This window comes from Budorcas taxicolor, chromosome X (assembly GCF_023091745.1).
Source record: "Budorcas taxicolor isolate Tak-1 chromosome X, Takin1.1, whole genome shotgun sequence".
NCBI classification, from domain to species: domain Eukaryota; kingdom Metazoa; phylum Chordata; class Mammalia; order Artiodactyla; family Bovidae; genus Budorcas; species Budorcas taxicolor.
Window position 1 is genome coordinate 114,330,474 of NC_068935.1, and position 19,385 is coordinate 114,349,858.

Consider the following 19,385-nt stretch of genomic DNA (forward strand, 5'->3'; position numbering starts at 1 on the left):
CAAAAAAAACAAAAAAAACAAAACTTACTCCTACTCCACCCAAACCAGATTTTGACTCAGCAAGTGTGGAAGGTTCCAGGGATTTTAATTTTTAACAAGCACTCCCAGGTGCTTTTCATGCAAGTGGTTACAGTTAACTGTCTGGAACAATTTCTTTTTACCTTGGACTCTTTAAATTGGAGTTGAGGCTGAGAAAAGCAACAAGATTGAAAAACATTCCGTCAGGGTCCTTAAGCAGGAGGCAAGGACAGGGTGGCTAGGAAAGAGGGTTCATAATGACAGTGGTAGGTAGCAAGGTAACTGGCATAGACAAGAAATAGCTTGTACAACTGGGTCACTGATGAGCCAACCCAAGCTACAGAAATATGCCAGCTTTCCAAAGGGGTATAGGAAAAATATATGTGTTCCAATGGAAAACTACTCATTTTTCTACTTCACACCATTCTGAGTTACCAGATTTTTAGCCCTTTCCCTGTCTTTGAGCTATTCTTCAACTCTTTGTAACTCTTTGTAGGTAACTGATATGGAAATGCTCTCATGTCTGGGGACTTCCCTGGTAGTCCTGTGGTTAAGACTCTACATTTCCACTGCAGGGGGCTTGGGTTAGAACTCTGGTCATGGAATGGGCAGGGAACTAAGATTCCGTGTGTTGGGAGGCCAAAAAAAAAGAAAGAAAAGTCCATGAACGGAATAAAAATGAAAATAAAACATATCAATGTAAAAATTGTCTCATATCTGGTAGCCATTTGACTTAATTTCCCACCTGCTCCCCTAGCCTTGTTCTCCACCTCAACTCAGGGAAAAATCAATTTTGTCTCTACTTGGAATTTATCTCAGCATTGCTTTCTTCTGTTTTATAAACTATTTTGACTTCACTTTGAATTGATTATAACATCTGTCTGTATCATATGAGCAAAAATTCTTTTTATACTTTAACATGTATTCATTTCAATATCTGTATGAAAGTCACAACTGTACATTTTTTTTCTGAAAATGATGTTAATAGGAATACAATATTAGACTCACTGCTGATTATTACCATTCATACAAGCCACACACATGGTATTCATATGTTCACAGTATGTCTCTGACATCTGTATAACTACTGAAAGATTTAAAAACACTGTCCTTATTCCTCTTTCTTTTTTCAAATAGAAGTATAAGCAATGTAATTTTATCTTTACTAAGTCCAAACTATTTAACTTGTTATCAAGAGAAACTATCCATCTTTTCTATCTTTTGCTCTCTAATTTGCTATAACATGCAATTTCTGTTAAGGCAAGCCTAGCGTGAGATTTAGAGAGCCAAGCACCAAAGCTCTCCCTTATCTTCTTCTAAGTTAAAAAAAATAAAAAAAAACCTCCAGTCTGATCTCAGATACCCAAGTGATAACGTTAATACTATTTACCCTACTTAATCTGAAAAATAGGAAATTAGCATTAGAATTCCACAGGTTATAGAAAAGAGTCACATTAATTTAATTTCCTCGTTGATTTTTTGTTGTTGTTGTTTTCCTTCAAATAATAACAGAAAACTTTAAGATATCACCTCGGGAGTCACACACATCAAGTATATCAGTCAGCCAGGGTTGGAGCCCTGAAGATAATGGTATTCTTGCTGTCTCAAGTTGATATCTGTAAAAGCTTCAGTAAATTGCACTAAATGCTTCAGCTCAATCTTACCAGGTTCCGAAGGAAGCACTCTAAAATTGATCATAAAAAATCATTTGCTATCTAAAATGAGAACAATGCTTGTCATAGGGCAGGCTTTCAAGTAGGCTATAATGTGAGGGGGCCTTAGAGGAAAAATAATACATTTTCTCTTCAACCCACAGATCCCAATCAGCACTAGGGAGACTTGTTATTTAGTGCAACCTTCTTGTAATTAGATATCATTTGGCCATTTCTAAAACTGCTGACAGCAGAGATTCTCTCTCCACTAGAGGACACTCTCTAACTTATTGAAAAAAAAAAAAACAAACTTTTTTTTTTTCAATTAAAAGGAAATTTCTTCCCTAATTAGAAGCATCAGCATCTAGAGATCTTATTAGTTGGGATTAAGAAACAGTGAGCATTTTGTTCTTAAATAAGATGGTGAATAGTAGTGGGGGGTTTAATTTCATTTGCACCATTAATCATGGATATTAAAATTACTCTACAGTCACAGTAAAGATGAATGTTTTGCCAAAGCCCTTCCATTTAAGATAAAAGCAAAGTGGTTTACAAAACATGTTTATCTTGTGTCATTGGTTATACAGAATGGCTCTTCTTCCAGAAAGCTTTATTCTGAAATGAAGAATCTCTCTCTGTCTCTCTCTCTCACACACACACAAAGTTCCCTTGGAAATTGCTCAAGACATTTTACCCAAATAAGTATTAGGACCTATGACACGTAACAGTTGCCAGGATCTAACCACAGAGAGTTCTTTGAAAATCAGAGATTTAGCTAAGAATCCCAAAAGAGAAGAAAGAAATGGAAGAGATAGGTTATATTAAGCTCAGAGTTGAGGATGTTATTCCTGCAGGATGTAACAACGTCTGCTCAAATTTCAAGGGAAAAAAAATTACAGAAAAACAAGACATGCACTTTTAAATTTGCTAACCATAACTCTGCTGTAGTGTCAGATTTCCTTATGAAAATGCATTTTATACTATCTTACAACATATTTCTGTCGATTTGAAGAACAAAACAAGTTATTTGGCTGGTCAGTAAATTGCAAGGGGATTTAAGCAACCACAAATAACTTGGAGGTAAATGAGTTCATGTACATACACAGTAATGTTCAAAATTCTCCAAGCCAGGCTTCAACAGTATAAGAACCATGAACTTCCAGATGTTCAAGCTGCATTTAGAAAAGGCAGAGGAACCAGAGATCAAATTGCCAACATCTGTTGGATCATCAAAAAAGCAAGAGAGTTCCAGAAAAACATCTACTTCTGCTTTATTGACTACGCCAAAGCCTTTGACTGTGTGGATCACAACAAACTGGAAAATTCTTCAAGAGATGGGAATACCAGACTACCTGACCTGCCTCTTGAGAAATCTGTATGCAGGTCAGGAAGCAACAGTTAGAACTGGACATAGAACGACAGACAGGTTCCAAATAGGGAAAGGAGTACATGAAGTCTGTATATCGTCACCCTGTTTATTTAACTTATATGCAGAGTACATATGGAGAAGGAAATGGCAACCCACTCCAGTATTTTTGCCTAGAGAATCCCATGGACAAAGGAGCCTGGTGGGTATAGTCCATGGGGTTGCAAAGAGTTGGACATGACTGAGTGACTAACACACACACATCATGAGAAATTCTGGGCAGGATGAAGCACAAGCTGGAATCAAGATTACTGGGAGAAATATCAATAACCTCAGATATGCAGATGACATTACCCTTATGGCAGAAAGTAAAGAAGAACTAAAGAGCCTCACGATGAAAGTGAAAGAGGAGAGTGAAAAAGTTGGCTTAAAACCCAACATTCAGAAAACGAAGATCATGGCATCTGGTCCCATCACTTCATGGCAAATAGATGGGGAAACAGTGGAAACAATGAAAGATTTTATTTTTCTTTTTTGGCTCCAGCATCACTGCAGATGGTGACTGCAGCCATAAAATTAAAAGACGCTTGCTCCTTGGAGGAAAAGCTATCACCAACCTAGACAGCATATTAAAAAGCAGAGACACTACTTTGTCAACAAAGGTCCGTCTAGTGAAAACTATGGTTTTTCCAGTAGTTATGTATGGATGTGAGAGTTGGACTATAAAGAAAGCTGAGCGCTGAAGAATTGATGCTTTTGAACTGTGGTGCTGGAGAAGACTCTTGAGAGTCCCTTGGACTGCAAGGAGATCCAACCAGTCCATCCTAAAGGAAATCTACCCTGAATATTCATTGGAAGGACTGATGCTGAAGCTGAAACTCCAATACTTTGGCCACTTGATGCAAAGAACTGACTCATTTGAAAAGACCCTGATGCTGGAAAAGATTGAGGGCAGGAGGAGAAGGGGACGACAGAGGATGAGATGATTGGATGGCATCACCTACTCAATGGACATGAGTTTGAGTAAATGCCAGGAGTTTGGGGTGGACAGGGAGGCCTGGCATGCTGCAGTCCATGGGGTTGCAAAAATTCGGACACGACTGAGAGACTGAACTGAACATACACAGTACCCCTGGTGAGTGAGTGCTCACAAGTTGTTAGCAATTATTACTATTACTACTGCTATCATTACACTATGACTTAAAGTTTTCTATAAGTGATGACTTTCAGTTCAAGCATCGAATTAGGCCAAACTATGGAGAAGGAAATGGCAGCCCACTCCAGTATTTTTGCCTAGAGAATCCCAGGGAGTAGGGGAGCCTGGTGGGCTGCCATCTATGGGGTCTCACAGACTCAGATATGACTGAAGCAACTTAGCAGCAGTAGCAGCAGCAGCATGCCCTTCAGGAGCCTGGGGGTTGCATAGTGGAATTTGAATGAATTATTGGGATTTTTCCCACATCAACTGGAGAAAGGCAGGCAGTGGCAGAGCCTCTCCAGAATGGAGAGGAAATCTCGGGCATTTGAGAGGAAAGGGTGAACAAAACGGTAACATTATTACTGTACTGTTTTTAGATAGCTCAAAGATTCTTGCAAGTACTTGGATGGTAGCTCAGGAGGGCTGCTTTCTAGATGAATGATCCAAAAGTTTCTCACATGTTAGGAGAGCCACATTTGTCAGCCCAAAATATCTCTTTGGCCTGTGGATTATCCCAAGCTGAAATCAAGGCCTGAAATACAGCAAGAAAATCTGACTTCCCCTGTAACTGTCTAAAAGAATTTAGATAGAGGGCCTGTTCCTAGAATAGAGCTATCACCAGAGACATCTGCAATGGACGAGGTGTGGTGGTGGGGATTTTAGGAAGCACTTAGAGATTAGAGTCCACTCTGCATTCCATGCTCTCTGCCTGGAGCAGCAAACATTTGTTTACAAAACCTTTCTTTTTCTATTTCCATATGCATTGCCTTCTTCTTCTGTCAAGTCCCAAACCACTACCTCCAATATCCTCTTTTGTCTTTAGCTGAAGATGGTATTTAAGGTGAGGGTTTTGTCCATTTTGGTGAGTTACTCAGTTTTCTTGGGTCTCTCCCGAGTATACATGTCATTATACTTTTGTTTGATTTTCTCCTGCTGAACTGTCTCACGTCAATTAAATTCTTAGACCAGCCAGAAGAAACTAAAAGGGTAGAAGGCAATTTCTCCCTTCCTAGAAGCATCTAGAACAATTAATGGTCACCAAGCTGAAGAGGAGGGACACATCAGGAATCAGCAAATACCTGGCGCCACCTGATTCCTTCATCCTTGGGAGACATGATGTTGTACCTGAGTGTTGAGAAGATGGGAATTATGATTATTATTTTGATTGTATAGCATGTGAGATCTTAGTTCTCTGACCAGGGATGTAACCTATGCCCCCTGCAGTGGAAGTGCAGAATCTTAACCAGTGGACCTCCAGGGAAGTCCTGAAAATGGGTATTATATAACAGAAGTAGGAAACTGGTAAGTGCTCAGTGGAAAACATTTAATTGCCAAGGAATGGATTTGCTCCCAAAGGTTATTCAGAAACTCTTGGTGGTGATGGTGTATGGGAAGAACGATTTGGGGGATTTTTTTTGAGTCAACATACATGTAAAATTCACCAGCCTAGCCATTTTTAAATGCAACAGGGAAGTCCATTTTTGCTCATCAGTTGAATAAAGAGACTTGTGGTTTGCTTTCTGCCAAAGACATCAGAATCACTTATAATTTTATTCATTTCTAAAATTGTTTTGAGTCATCCACAAAGTAGACTTTTTTTTGGCAATGCAAACATTTTTAGGTTTTTTGTTGTCAAGGCCTTAACTAATCTCAACTCTCTGTGATTGCATCTTGAGAAGACATCTCCTTTATTTTTGCTCCATTAATTACATAGCCATGGTACTAAATCTGTCATCGATTTTTTTTTAACTCTTGTGATGCTTTCTCATCCTTCCGAAGATTCACATTTTTAAAACAATTTATTCCATTTTCAGCCTCCAGGGATATTTAAATCAGTCATTAACATACATAGAGAAAGCATTTGTCTGTGGCCAGCAAATTCAGTAGACCTTAGTTTCAAAAGCAACTGAAGCAAGAAAGAAAATAACAGAGGTAGAGGAAAAATAGGAATAGGAAGAGGAGGAATGAGAAGAAAAGGAAAATGAAACGAGGAGGAAAGGAAGGCATTTTAGTGGTGGTGGTGAAGAGTATTGGCCCCAACAGCTTATGCAAGGGTAACTGTTACACTGAGGTTGCCATGTTCTTGAGTGAAGATGCTGCCAACTTTTTTGTGCTTAGTCTGTCTTCTCCAAATACCAACTGATATCTATTGAGGCAGAGATCAATAAGTGCCTCTCAGTGTCTATTATCCTTCTTCCTTTGAGTAATATAACCCCCCAAATTTTAGATGGACACACAGCTACCAAGCTACAGATGATATTTCCTAGTTTCCTTTGCAGGTGAAAGAAAGAAAGAAAGAAAGTGAAGTCGCTCAGCCGTGTCCGACTCTTTGCGACCCCGTGGACTGTAGCCCACCAGGCTCTTCCATCCATGGGGTTTTCCAGGCAAGAATACTGGAGTGGGTTGCCATTTCCTTCTCCAGGAGATCTTCCCGATCCAGGGATTGAACCCACATCTCCTGCATTGTAGGCAGACGCTTTACTATCTGAGCCACCAGGGAAGTCCCTAGATGTGGCCAAATGACGGAGATCAGGCCAATGAGATGTATGAAGAAGTGATGTGTACAATTTTGCATTCATCTCCTTTATGATGAAGCCTCAGCCCTGGACTTTCTTTCTCCCTTTTTCCTGTAGGCTGGAAAGCAGATGTGCCAGTGAACTGGTTTCTGTCATATAGATGAAGACAAAAATGGTAGAGCAATAAGATGTAATGGACCTGGGTCCCTGAATGACATCATGAAACAGAATCATCCACCGGTTTGAACTTCTCTATATTAGTCTATTTGGTGAGAGAAATACACATCTAGTTTGCTAAAGACATTGTATTTTGGGGTACCTTTAGAAAGGATTTTTAAAAAATTCTTCTCTCCCAGGCTGCAGTGTGACAGAATAATATTCATGCCACTATACCAAATAATTTAATCTGCTTAGTGATATAGACAAGAACCACATTTACCTCCTGCTAATCCTCTAATAATTTCCCACAATACCTATATACAAAATACAGAAACAGAAAACTACAAATGCTCTTTTTGAGGAAGAAAGTATAACATAGAAATGAGCCTCTTTTTAAGAAAGAATGTAGTTTTTACTGGAGGAAAACTATAAGGAGTTTACTTAGGTTTTGGTTTACTTAAGGGTAATATAGTCAATTGGCTTCCCTGGTGGCTCACTGATAAAGGAGCCGCCTGCCAGTGCAGGAGATGCAGGTTTGATCCCTGGGATGGAAAGATCCCCTGGAGGAAGGCATGGTAACCCACTCCAGTATTCTTGCCTGGAGAATTACATGGATAGAGGAGCCTGGCAGGGTACAGTCCATGGGGTCGCAAAAGAGTTGGACATGACTGACTGACTAAACAACAACAGTAATACAGTCAATAGCATCTGTTCTATTTTTGCTGTTGTTGTTTCTTTTGGTTTGGGGTTTTTTGAGGGGCCACACAGCATGTGGGATCTTAGTTTCCTGATCAGGATCAAACCCACAACCCTCGCAGTGGAAGTGCAGTCTTAACCACTGGACTGCCAGGGAAGTCCCAATATCATCTGCTCTAAAACACATATAATACCTTGTGATTTAAAAAGGGTATTTTGTTTCATTGCTTCTTAAATGGACTGACTGCACTGAAATAAAAGGTCCAATTCCAGTTACATTTTGCTATAGCTGCATTTTAATGAAACACCCTTCTCTAAGTTTCCTAACACTCAGGGTCTTAAGAGATAATTTGGATAGGCATAAAGCCTGCTTTTCTTATCTTTTAAAAAATATAAGCCATAATCCTTAGGTTTATGTGGCTTTCAAGGTTAACGAAATATTCTCCAGGAAGTTTTATAAGCTTTTAAAACATAGCTAGTGTAGGACATAATGATAGCTCAGGCATGATGTTTATTTAAAATGTAAATGAACATTCAGTGAACTCACAATTTTGTGTTTTCTTGGTTCCTGCCTAGAAGGGCTATTGTTGGTCAGCATTATGTTAAAAGTACTCAGTGTAACTGCTGGTGTTTTATATAATGCTTTCTGTGCTTGTCTCTCCTCCACAGTGGTTTAGTAAAATGCTTCTGACAGCTTCTGAGCCTAAACTATCCTATGAAGCTTGGTTTCTTGGTCCACATTTGATTGAAGGAGAAATGATAGCAGTTTGAAGTTTTTATGCTGAGTTAATCAGGAAAAGTTTCAGAAGTTGATAGCATTTGTATTTTCAGTACTTTAAAAAAATTCACTGTTATTTTCATTTCCAACCTGCAAAACAGCTATTTCTTTCAGTTCTTTTCATTCTTGAAAAAGACATGTCATTCTCTTGGAACCTGTATCTCCCTTCTCAGTCTATTCTACCACTGGTGTCTTTGAAACCAGTTGAAAGCAACTCTGCTATTCTCACTTTCATGCCTCTTTCCTGATCTCAGAACCTCAGGTTCAAGGAGATATTTTCCCCCCATGCTTAAAAGTATTTTTATTGTCTCTCAACCTGCAATGTCTTCTGAAGCTGTGGTGTTATTACTAATTTTTTCCTTCCTTTTGGGGTTCCCAATCTCACTTTCTATAACTCAATTCTCCCTCATGGGGTTATCTTTACTTTTGGCCCTTTTAGCAAAAACCAGCATCTTATTAAAACTGACACATACCCCAATACCAGACCAGACTGGTTGCTTTTCTGTAAGCTATTGAGAGGTTTTCCATGTGATTTTTAATCACAACTGCCTTATGCAAGGCTTATGAGATGCTGATCCAGAAGTTTTATAACCGTCAAGATGTCCTCAATAAAAGAGACTATAATGCAGCATCTGAGACGTGCCAGCATCTAATAAAAGTTATCGCTTGAGAATATCTTTAAACTTTCTTACCTACAGAAGGTATATGCTTTTCTGAAGTCTATTTTTGTGCCCATTATTATTATTCTGTGATTTTTAATTTATGTTCTAATATTGGCAACTCTCTAAGTGGAAAGTTATAGAAGTAAGTGAAAATAACGGAATCTTGTCTTTAGAAAAATGACCACTTGTATTATTGAAGACAGATGAATGCTTCCTCCACATATTTCTGGAATCATTCACATGACTGTTGTTCTACCTGTAGTTGCATTAATAAGCTGTTTTTTACCCCCTAACACTTGAATCTCAAGCGAGAATGCCCTTAAATACCCCTAATCGATATAGGCAAAACAGAGCAATTACTTCTAAATGTTTTCCAGGAAACCCTGGTTACTTTGACACAGCCCAAGATAGAGGAAAAAAATAAAGTCATTTGTTCATATCTGGATGATATTTTATAACATTAACTCCTTGGTGCTAGCTGTTGGAATATGCTGTATTGAAAAGTTAATGGCAAGTTTTGCTAATAGGATGTGCCTTCTGAATCAAACAGCATCTTGAGTTAATCAAAATACTCATTGATCTGATTAACTTGATCAATCTGATACTTTAATTTGCCATGACCATGCCCATCACACAGAAAAGCAACATAATTATAGTAAAAGTTAAGACAAAATTAATAAAGCTATTAAACCCAACCAGATTCTTGTGAGCAGAAAATTGCAGTGCTAAAACATTACTTAATTAATACTTCTTTCTAGCACTACTTAGTCCAAAGATATGCTCCTTGATTTATTCATTTGAAGTAAGAGAAAGATGCTTAAGATTCTACAGAGGAAGCTTTAAAGCATTTTGACATATCTTGGTTACTTCTTTCTTGTCTTCTTTGCCTTTATTTTTCAAGATTTATATAATGTAGAAATAACGCTTTTATAATTTAGGCAAAAAGTTAACAATAGCATTAACATGTCACCATACATTCTACTTCAAGGTAGCAGAGCAGACCATGCATCATCTTCTTCTTCTAACTCTTTTCTCCAACAGTTTACAGTCATAGAAGGCTGTTGAAGAAACACCTCTCCCTCAATCTAGATCTGCTCTGTGACTCGAAATATGCTGAGAAAAGTACAGCTGTAAAGACTATAGATTAGTGATACTCCTTGGAATCACAGCATTAACATATGTATTAGAGAAGACACCTTTCAGGCTTCCCTAGTGGTCCAGTGGTTAAGAATCCATCTATCAATGTAGGGGACACAGGCTCAATCCCTGGTCTGGAAAGATCCCACCTGCTGTGGAACAACTAAGCCAGAGTCCCAGCTACTGCAGCCCACATGCTTAGAGCCCGTGTTCTGAAACAAGTGAAACCACCACAATGAGAAGCCTGTACACCACATGCATACCACAACGAAGAGGAGCCCCTGCTCACCACAACTCGAGAGGGAAAGCCCACACAGCACTGAAGACACAGTGCAGCTAAAACTTAATTAATTAATTAATAGAGGAGACATCTTTCTCATCCATAGTTAGGGACTATGGGTTTTTCCAACACAGGTAAAATTTTAAAATTAGCCTTGTTGAAAGTGTGTTCATTTTTAGGCTAGCTCTCCTCTTTTCATCATCTTACTCCGAAAACAGGGGTTTGGTACAGTATGAATGAAACCCTTCCACTTAAGAGCTCTTTTTCTCCCCCAACAAGAAATAAGGTTATAACCTGTAGCAACACTTGTTCTTCTTAGAGAGCCAAACAAGAGGTGTGAACAGTATTTATGCTTTCTACTTTATTAAGGTAAGCACTGTCACTTCCCTTTGTTCAATTACTTTCTTAAAATTTTCAGAGAGCCTCTATTCTCACTGTAACAATCAAGACTATTCATCTTAGGAAAATATGGCCTGAAAAAAAGTGGAAAGTAGACATATTTCCTTTCAATATTAGGAATGGTTATTTGGGATGGGAGAGAGAGAAAAGCAAAATGAATTATTTGCATACATACAGGCAAGCAGTGCCCTTGGAACAGTTGTGATGATAAATAAGCTGATTTTTTAAAATCCCATCCTCTAATTTCTACATTACTTCCTTCACTGATCCTCCGAGTGCCAGTATGTTCATGAAATACAATGATTACCAGACCCCTCACCCTGGCACCCACCATGGCCTGCCACCTTTGAGACTGCACATTGTGACAACTTTGTAATGAACTGTCTGACTTGACTAGGCTGAACTGCATTTCCCAGAATTCCACTGTCTTGTATGTGCCCAGTTAGGGTAGGCTACAAGAGAGATTCTCTCACACTAGTGGAAGGATGGAAAAGAGGGAGCAGCCATTTTGGAGTGTGAGTGTGTATGTGTGTCAGACCATGTGTGCATTGTTACTGATGAGCTGACGTGCCTCGCTGACATGAAGTAGCAGTTGGGCCTGAAATTGTTCTTTTCCCCTGGGTCTTCTGCCAGTGTCTCTGACTCCTGCACCAGTGGTGTGTGTTTAGCTCAATAAAGGGCCCTGGATCATTCTCTTTGGTAAGCTCAGAGGCAACAAGAACTTGACTTGGGTTTCAGTCCATCCGAGGGGAATTCAAGCCTGCTCATTCTCTCCCCACTTGATGGCTTGCCCTGTGGACTGCAATTCCAGCTTGTGCTCATTGGGTTCTATCTCACTTATTCTCTGACTCTTCCTGACTTCCTGCCTGTGAACTTCAGGCTTCAGCATGAGATGCAGAGACAGCCATGTGAAGACTGCTTGGTTAACTCTCCCTGCACAAAAGTAAATTTATATGTAAAAACATGTTGTTTTAGTTGCTAAGTCATGTCAGACTCTTTTGCAGACCCATGGACTGTAACTTGCCAGGCTCCTCTGTCCATGGGATTTCCCAGGCAAGAATACTGGAGTGGGTTGCCATTTCCTTCTCCAGGGGATCTTCCCAACCCAGAGATTGAACCTGTCTCCTGCATTGGCAGGTGTTCTTTCCCGCTGAGCCACCAGAGAAGCTTGTATAAACATATACATGTATGTATACATTTTCTATGTTGGCTGTTTCTCCCTTTAACCCTCTTCACATGCTTTGCATGCATGGATGGGTTCATATAGATCAATAAGCTAAATGTCTTTACCACCCACATTTTACTGATCTCCAAATTTAAGTCTTTGGCTAGGGCTTTTCTCTTACATCTTTTTTATCTCCTTGTCTCTTTACCAGACTGTAAACTTATATAAAAGCAAAAGTTGCATTTAAATAAAAATTTATGAACTGTACACCCTCTTATTTGAGCTCCAAGGACCTCCAGGACATCATTAGTGACAGTGTAAAAGTTTCAGAGATTAAATCCATAAGGGAACACAAGAGCTTTTTCCTTGTCCTATGAGGATTCACAAACAAATAAGCAAACAAGATAACAAACAAAAAGGCTTCAATGCCAGAGAACTAGAAAATGCTGTCCTATTCTTAGGAACTACTTACAGTAACACATTCTTGTCAATACTGAAAAAGTAACTGTATGCTTAAGTGAGAGTCTAAGGTAGATAAATTAGAAGCTAAATCTAGGCAACTATATCAAATCACACTTGAGTGAGAAAATAAAATGTGATATGTAATCAAAGCCATGATATTATATTTAACACTTTCAGAATCTATGAGCAACTATAGCCAGATTAGTGCAAAGACTCATAACTGCCCAATGGACTATTTCCCTGCTGCTGCTGCTGCTGCTGCTAAGTCGCTTCAGTCGTGTCCGACTCTCTGCAACCCCATAGACGGCAGCCCACCAGGCTCCCCCGTCCCTGGGATTCTCCAGGCAAGATCACTGGAGTGGGTTGCCATTTCCTTCTCCAATGCATGAAAGTGAAAAGTGAAAGTGAAGTCGTTCAGTCATGTCTGACTCTCAGCAACCCCATGGACTGCAGCCTTCCAGGCTCCTCCGTCCATGGATTTTCCAGGCAAGAGTACTGGAGCGGGGTGCCATTGTCTTCTCTTGCATTATGTTTCAAATCTGTATGAATCTGAATGAGTATGAATGAGGTAGGCGTGCATGTGTGCATGCTGCAAATAAAATAAAGGACTTCCAATGACTATGAAGGGAGGTGTTAGTCGCTCAGTCGTGTCTGACTCTTTTTGACACTACAGATTGTATCATCTGTCCATGGGATTCTCCAGGTAGGAATACTGGAGTGGCCTACTCAAGGGGATCTTCCTGACCCAGGGATTGAACCTGTGTCTTTTGAGTCTCCTGTACTGGCAGATGGGTTCTTATCACCACCGCCACCTGGGAAGGCCCATGATGTATGTGTAAAATTACTTACTAAAGACTTTCTATGTTTAGCAAACTCATCGAAATGGTATTAATAGTCACATAAAATTAGTGAGGGCTTCCCTTGTAGCTCAGTTGGTAAAGAATCTGCCTGCAGTGCAGGAGACCCAGGTTCGATCCCTGGGTTGGGATGATCCCCTGGAGAAGGAAATGGCAACCCACTCTAGTATCCTTGCCTGGAAAATCTCATGGACAGAGGAGCCTGGTGGGCTGCAGTCCATGGGATCACAAAGATTCGGGCACAACTGAGCGACTAACATTTACTTACTCAAAATTAATGAAAAAATTTCCAAATCTTCACTGGCTACAATTTAAAGTTTTTTAAGATACATTACATTGGTATTTGACTCATCTCCTTTCTGCTTAAAAAAAATCATATCCTTCTATGTAAACTGAGGAAGATTTTCATAGGTGTTACAACTCACACTATAAATCAAACCATCACACTCATTCCTCTTAAGTGAAGATTTTCATTTTCACATTGGCTTCTTATTCATTCCTAAGAGTGTGTATCTTTATCTTTTGGGTAAGTCATAGGGAATAGAAGCCTCCTTCTTAAAATCTACACAAATATAACAATGTACAACAATGACATCACCAACACATCCATCTAAATGAGACTTCTTAGAGGAGGTTCAAAGAATCCTGAGACTCACAGCTTATAAGGACTAAAGTTTAGTTTGGACTAAAAAGCCTTTCAGTGGATATTAATGGTGACACCTTCTCAGTGTCTGCTCATGGTCATTGGGAAAGTATCAATAGGACTCCTATCCTGAATCAAGAGAGTATGGAAGCTTAGACCTTCCTCAGGGAGCAGAGGAACAGAGGGAAATCTGACCTAAAGCAAAGGCTTGACTGTTATTCTACTGGTGTAAAGTGAAAGTGTTTGTTGCTCAGTGGTATCTCACTGTTTGTGGCCCTATGGACTATAGCCTGCCAGGCTCCTCTGGCAGGCTCCTCTGTCCATGGGATTCTCCAGGTTGGAGTGGGTTGACATTCTCGTCTCCATGGGTTTTTCTATTGGTACCGGCATCTTTTATACTATTTTTAACGAGTTGATTTGAATAGTTCATAAAAAAGAAACTGGGAGTGAAAGAAAGAGAAAGCAGCTTATGTATAAAAGGATGGTTATACACAATGGAATATAGGAACCCCTTTGTCAAGAGGAGGAGGCTAGCATTGAGGCAGCCCTCATGGTGCTCCAGTACACAGGATTCAGGGGCAGTGAACCAAGAGAAGAGATTTCAAACCTGGCTGTGTATCACTGTAGCCCAGAAGCCAATGAACTATTTATTTAATAAACTTTCATGATGACTCAGGTGCATAGCAGGTTTTGGAACCTCTGGGTTTTTATCTGCTGTGACAGAAATGAACGAACCTGAAATACTAGAGGCAGTGGATGGGGCCTTCAGAGTGTGTGCAACGCCCAGAAATTGCATATGCCACAGTGCAAGTCCCAGCTGGAACCTGAGTTGTCTTGAGTGGATCAGAGTAACCACGAAGGTTTGAAGATTCACAGGCACAGAACACAAATGGTGTTCAAGGAGAGCCTCCAAGACTAGCAGGTAGATCTGATTAAAGAGTGGGCAGAATTTATGAGAAAACTATGGACTGGCTAAAATCAGGTAAAGTTGGGATAAGTGGATAAGCCTTGATTTCTCAGTGGTAGGAGTTGCTAAATAGTACAATAAAGTCTAATGATCTGCATTTTGGAAAGCAGACATTTTCTCTGGAGACTATTGAAATGTAGTTAGCATAATTAGGATCAAATTATCATCTTTTTCTGGGGGCAGAGTGAATTTGGTGGAGGGCTTCCCTGGTGGTTCAGTGGTAAAGAATCCACCTGCCAATATAGGAGACTCGGGTTTCATCCCTGGGTTGGGAAGATCCTGTGGAGAAGGAAATGGCAACCCCTCCAGTGTTATTGTCTGGGAAACCCTCGGACAGAGGAGCAGGGAGGGCTACAATCCCAGGGGTCACAGAGTCAGACACGACGGAGCAACTAAATAACAATGGTTCAGTTCAGTTCATTTCAGTTCAGTTGCTCACTCGTGTCTGACTCTTTGTGACCCCATGGACTGCAGCACGCCAGGCCTTCCTGTCCATCACCAACTCCCAGAGGTTACTCAAATTCATGCCCATTGAGTCAGTGATGCCACCCAACCATTTCATCCTCTATTGCCCCCTTCTCCTCCTGCCCTCAATCGTTCCCAGCATCAGGGTCTTTTCAAATGAGTCAGCTCTTTGCATCAGGTGGCCAAAGTATTGGAGTTTCAGCTTCAGCATCAGTCCTTCCAATAAATATTCAGGACTGATTTCCTTTAAGATGGATGGGTTGGATCTCCTTGCTCCAGGGACTCTCAAGAGTCTTCTCCAACACCACAGTTCAAAAGCATCAATTCTTTGGCACTCAGCTTTCTTTATAGTCCAACTCTCATATCCAAACATGACTACTAGAAAAACCATAGTCTTGACTAGACAGACCTTTTTTGGCAAAGTAATGTTTCTGCTTTTTAATATGCTGTCTAGGTTGGTGATAGCTTTTCTTCCAAGGAGCAAGCATCTTTTAATTTCATGGCTGCAATCACCATCTGCAGTAATTTTGGAGTCCCCCAAAATAAAGTCTGCCACTGTTTCAACTGTTTCTCCATCCATTTGCCATGAAGTGACGGGACCAGGTGCCATGATCTTTGTTTTTCTGAATGTTGAGCTTGAAGCCAACTTTTTCACTCTCCTCTTTCACCTTCATCAAGAGGCTCTTCAGTTCCTCTTTGCTCTCTGCCATAAGAGTGGTGTCATCTGCATTACTGAGGTTATTGATATTTCTCCTGGCAATCTTGATTCCAGCTTGTGCTTCAACCAGCCCAGTGTTTCTCATGACGTACTCTGCATATAACTCAAATAAGCAGGGTGACAATATACAGCCTTGACGTACTCCTTTTCCTATTTAGAACCAGTCTGTTGTTCCACATCCAGTTCTAACTGTTACTTCCTGACCTGCATACAGATTTCTCAGGAGGCAGGTCAGGTGGTTGTGTATGCCCATCTCTTTCAGAATTTTCCACAGTTTATTGTAATCCACACAGTCAAAGGTTTTGGTATAGTCAATAAAGCAGTAATAGATGTTTTTCTGAAACTCTTGCTTTTTCAATGATCCAGCAGATGTTAGCAGTTTGCTCTCTGGTTCCTCTGCCTTTTCCAAAACCAGCTTGAACATCAGGAAGTTCACAGTTCACGTATTGCTGAAGCCTGGCTTGGAGAATTTTGAGCATAACTTTATTAGCATGTGAGATGAGTGCAATTGTGTGGTAGTTTGAGCATTTTTTGGCACTGCCTTTCTTTGGGACTGGAAAACTGATCTTCCCAGTCCTGTGACCACTGCTGAGTTTTCCATATTTGCTGACATATTGAGTGCAGTACTTTCACAGCATCATCTTTCAGAATTTGAAATAGTTCAACTGGAATTCCATCACCTCTACTAGCTTTGTTCATAGTGATGCTTCCTAAGGCCCACCTGACTTCACATTCCAGGATGTCTGGCTATAGGTGAGTGATTACACTATTGTGATTATCTGGGTCGTGAAGATCTTTTTTGTACAGGTCTTCTGTGTATTCTTGTCACCTCTTCTTAATATCTTCTGCTTCTGTTAGGTCCATACCATTTCTGTCCCTTATTGAGCCCATCTTTGCATGAAATGTTCCCTGATATCTCTAATTTTCTTGAAGAGCTCTCTAGTCTTTCCCATTCTGTTATTTTCCTCTATTTCTTTGCATTGATCACTGAGGAAGGCTTTTTTATTTCTCCTTGCTATTCTTTGGAACTCTGCATTCAAATGGGCATATCTTTCCTTTTCTCTTTTGCTTTTTGTTTCTCTTCTTTTCACAGCTATTTGTAAGGCCTCTTCAGACAGCCATTTTGCTCCTTTGCATTTCTTTTTCTTGGGGATCGTCTTACTCCCTGTCTCCTGTACTGTGTCACGAACCTCCATCCATAGTTCTTCAGGCACTCTGTCTATCAGATCTAGTCCCTTAAATCTATTTCTCACTTCCACTGTATAATCATAAGGGATTTGATTTAGGTCATACCTGAATTGTCTCTTGGTTTTCCCTACTTTCTTCAATTTAAGTCTGAATTTGGCAGTAAGGAGTTCATGATCTGAGCCACAGTCAGCTTCTGGTCTTGTTTTTGTTGACTGTATAGAGCTTCTCCATCTTTGGCTGCAAAGAATATAATCAATCTGAATTTGGTGTTGACCGTCTGGTGATGTCCATGTGTAGAGTCTTCTCTTGTGTTGTTGGAAGAGGGTGTTTGCTATGCCCAGTGCGTTCTTTTGGAAAAACTCTATTAGCCTTTGCCCTGCTTCATTCTGTACTCCAAGGCCAAATTTGCTTGTTACTGCAGGTGTTTCTTGACTTCCTACTTTTGCATTCCATTCCCCTATAATGAAAAGGACATCTTTTTTGGGTGTTAGTTCTAGAAGGTCTTGTAGGTCTTCATAGAACCGTTCAGCTTCAGCTTCTTCAGCATTACTGGCTGGGGCATAGACTTGGATTACCATGATATTGAATGGTTTGCCTTGGAAACGAACAGAGAACATTCTATCATTTTTGAGATTGCATCCAAGTACTGCATTTCAGTCTTGCTGACTATGATGGCTACTCCCTTTCTTCTAAGGATATCAACAGTAGGAACCCTTATCTAATATTAGTTACAATCAAGGTTTTTGGTTTTTCCACAGTAAGCCTGCCTTATCCAAAAAGTTCTTCACTCTTTGTACCCCAATCACTGCAACCTGGGTGCATGAGGGGGAGTGGGCTGGGGCTATTTTCTAATTATTGCTAATTTCTGGTATTTAGTTTCAATGGATACCAACCGATTTAAAGTTATGGCTGTGCTCCCCAGTTACAAGTTTCCCATTTATTACAGAAGCTGCTTCTCTTAACTCTCAGGTGGGAATGAATTTAGCTGATAAATGGAATAGTCAGTGATAGAATAAGGTGGGGAGAGGAGAATTTAAACACTACAAAATAATTTTGACCTTGAACTTTTCCTGCATCTTTAACATTCTTATTCCTTAGTTATATTAAAACTTCTTTAATGACAGATGGTACAAGGTTATATTATGTGTATATGATATATATGTATATGCATGAATTCCATACGTGTATATATATATGTATACATACATATATGAAGTAAAGGATATGCTAAATCAGGTGGTCATGGTAAAAAAGATTCAAAGAGTTAAGAAAGGTATAAGATAAAGAATAAAGAGCTCCTACTCACATTCCATGCCTTAGCTTCACCCTTCTGGACATAACCACTGAAACAGTTTCTTCTGTATGTTTTTCAACTAATATTATACATACCCAAACATATGTATATATGCACATAAATTTATATAAATTTGAACATGCATGAGCAGTATACACACATGTGTGTATATGAACACATACACATATATTCTTTACAAAGTACAAGTTATAATATATCAGCATAAGTAGCTCTATTTTATCATTCCAACAGCTACAGAGTATTCTAGTATGTGAATCAGAGCTTATTTCACCAATCCATATTCATGAAAATTTTAATATAACTTTCGGTACTTATTATTATCAAAAGGGCTGTATTCAACCTCTTTGAATAGATATCTTTACAGTAAAGTATAGCACATATTTTGAAATGGGTCATGGATAAAAATAGGAAGTTTGAAGAGTAAATTTGAAACTGGTGAACATACTTAAGATAAATGAGGAATAACAATCTGAAATGATGAAAGGTTATGACAGTCATGAAATTTCATACCCACACTATTCCAATCAGTAATAAACAGCAGTGAATCTAGTTTCTTAATTCAAATAGGATTTTTAACTTGGTGATGTAAATGAGCCTCCATTTTAGCATCTGGCACATAAAAAAACAAACCAAAACAAAAACATGAAGCTATGTTCCATGAAACCATCACTATTCACTGACATTTTAAAATCAATCACACACATTAAAAAAAGAGCCTTTTTTTTTTTTTTTTACAGTTTAAAA

At 39.5% G+C, this 19,385-nt stretch overlaps 1 protein-coding gene across 1 annotated transcript in view; it reads right to left on the reverse strand.

The window, feature by feature from the left end:
- Positions 1-19,385, reverse strand: part of IL1RAPL1 (interleukin 1 receptor accessory protein like 1) — a 687,113-nt gene that overhangs the window by 58,181 nt on the left and 609,547 nt on the right. The gene's annotated exons all lie outside the window — the stretch shown is intronic.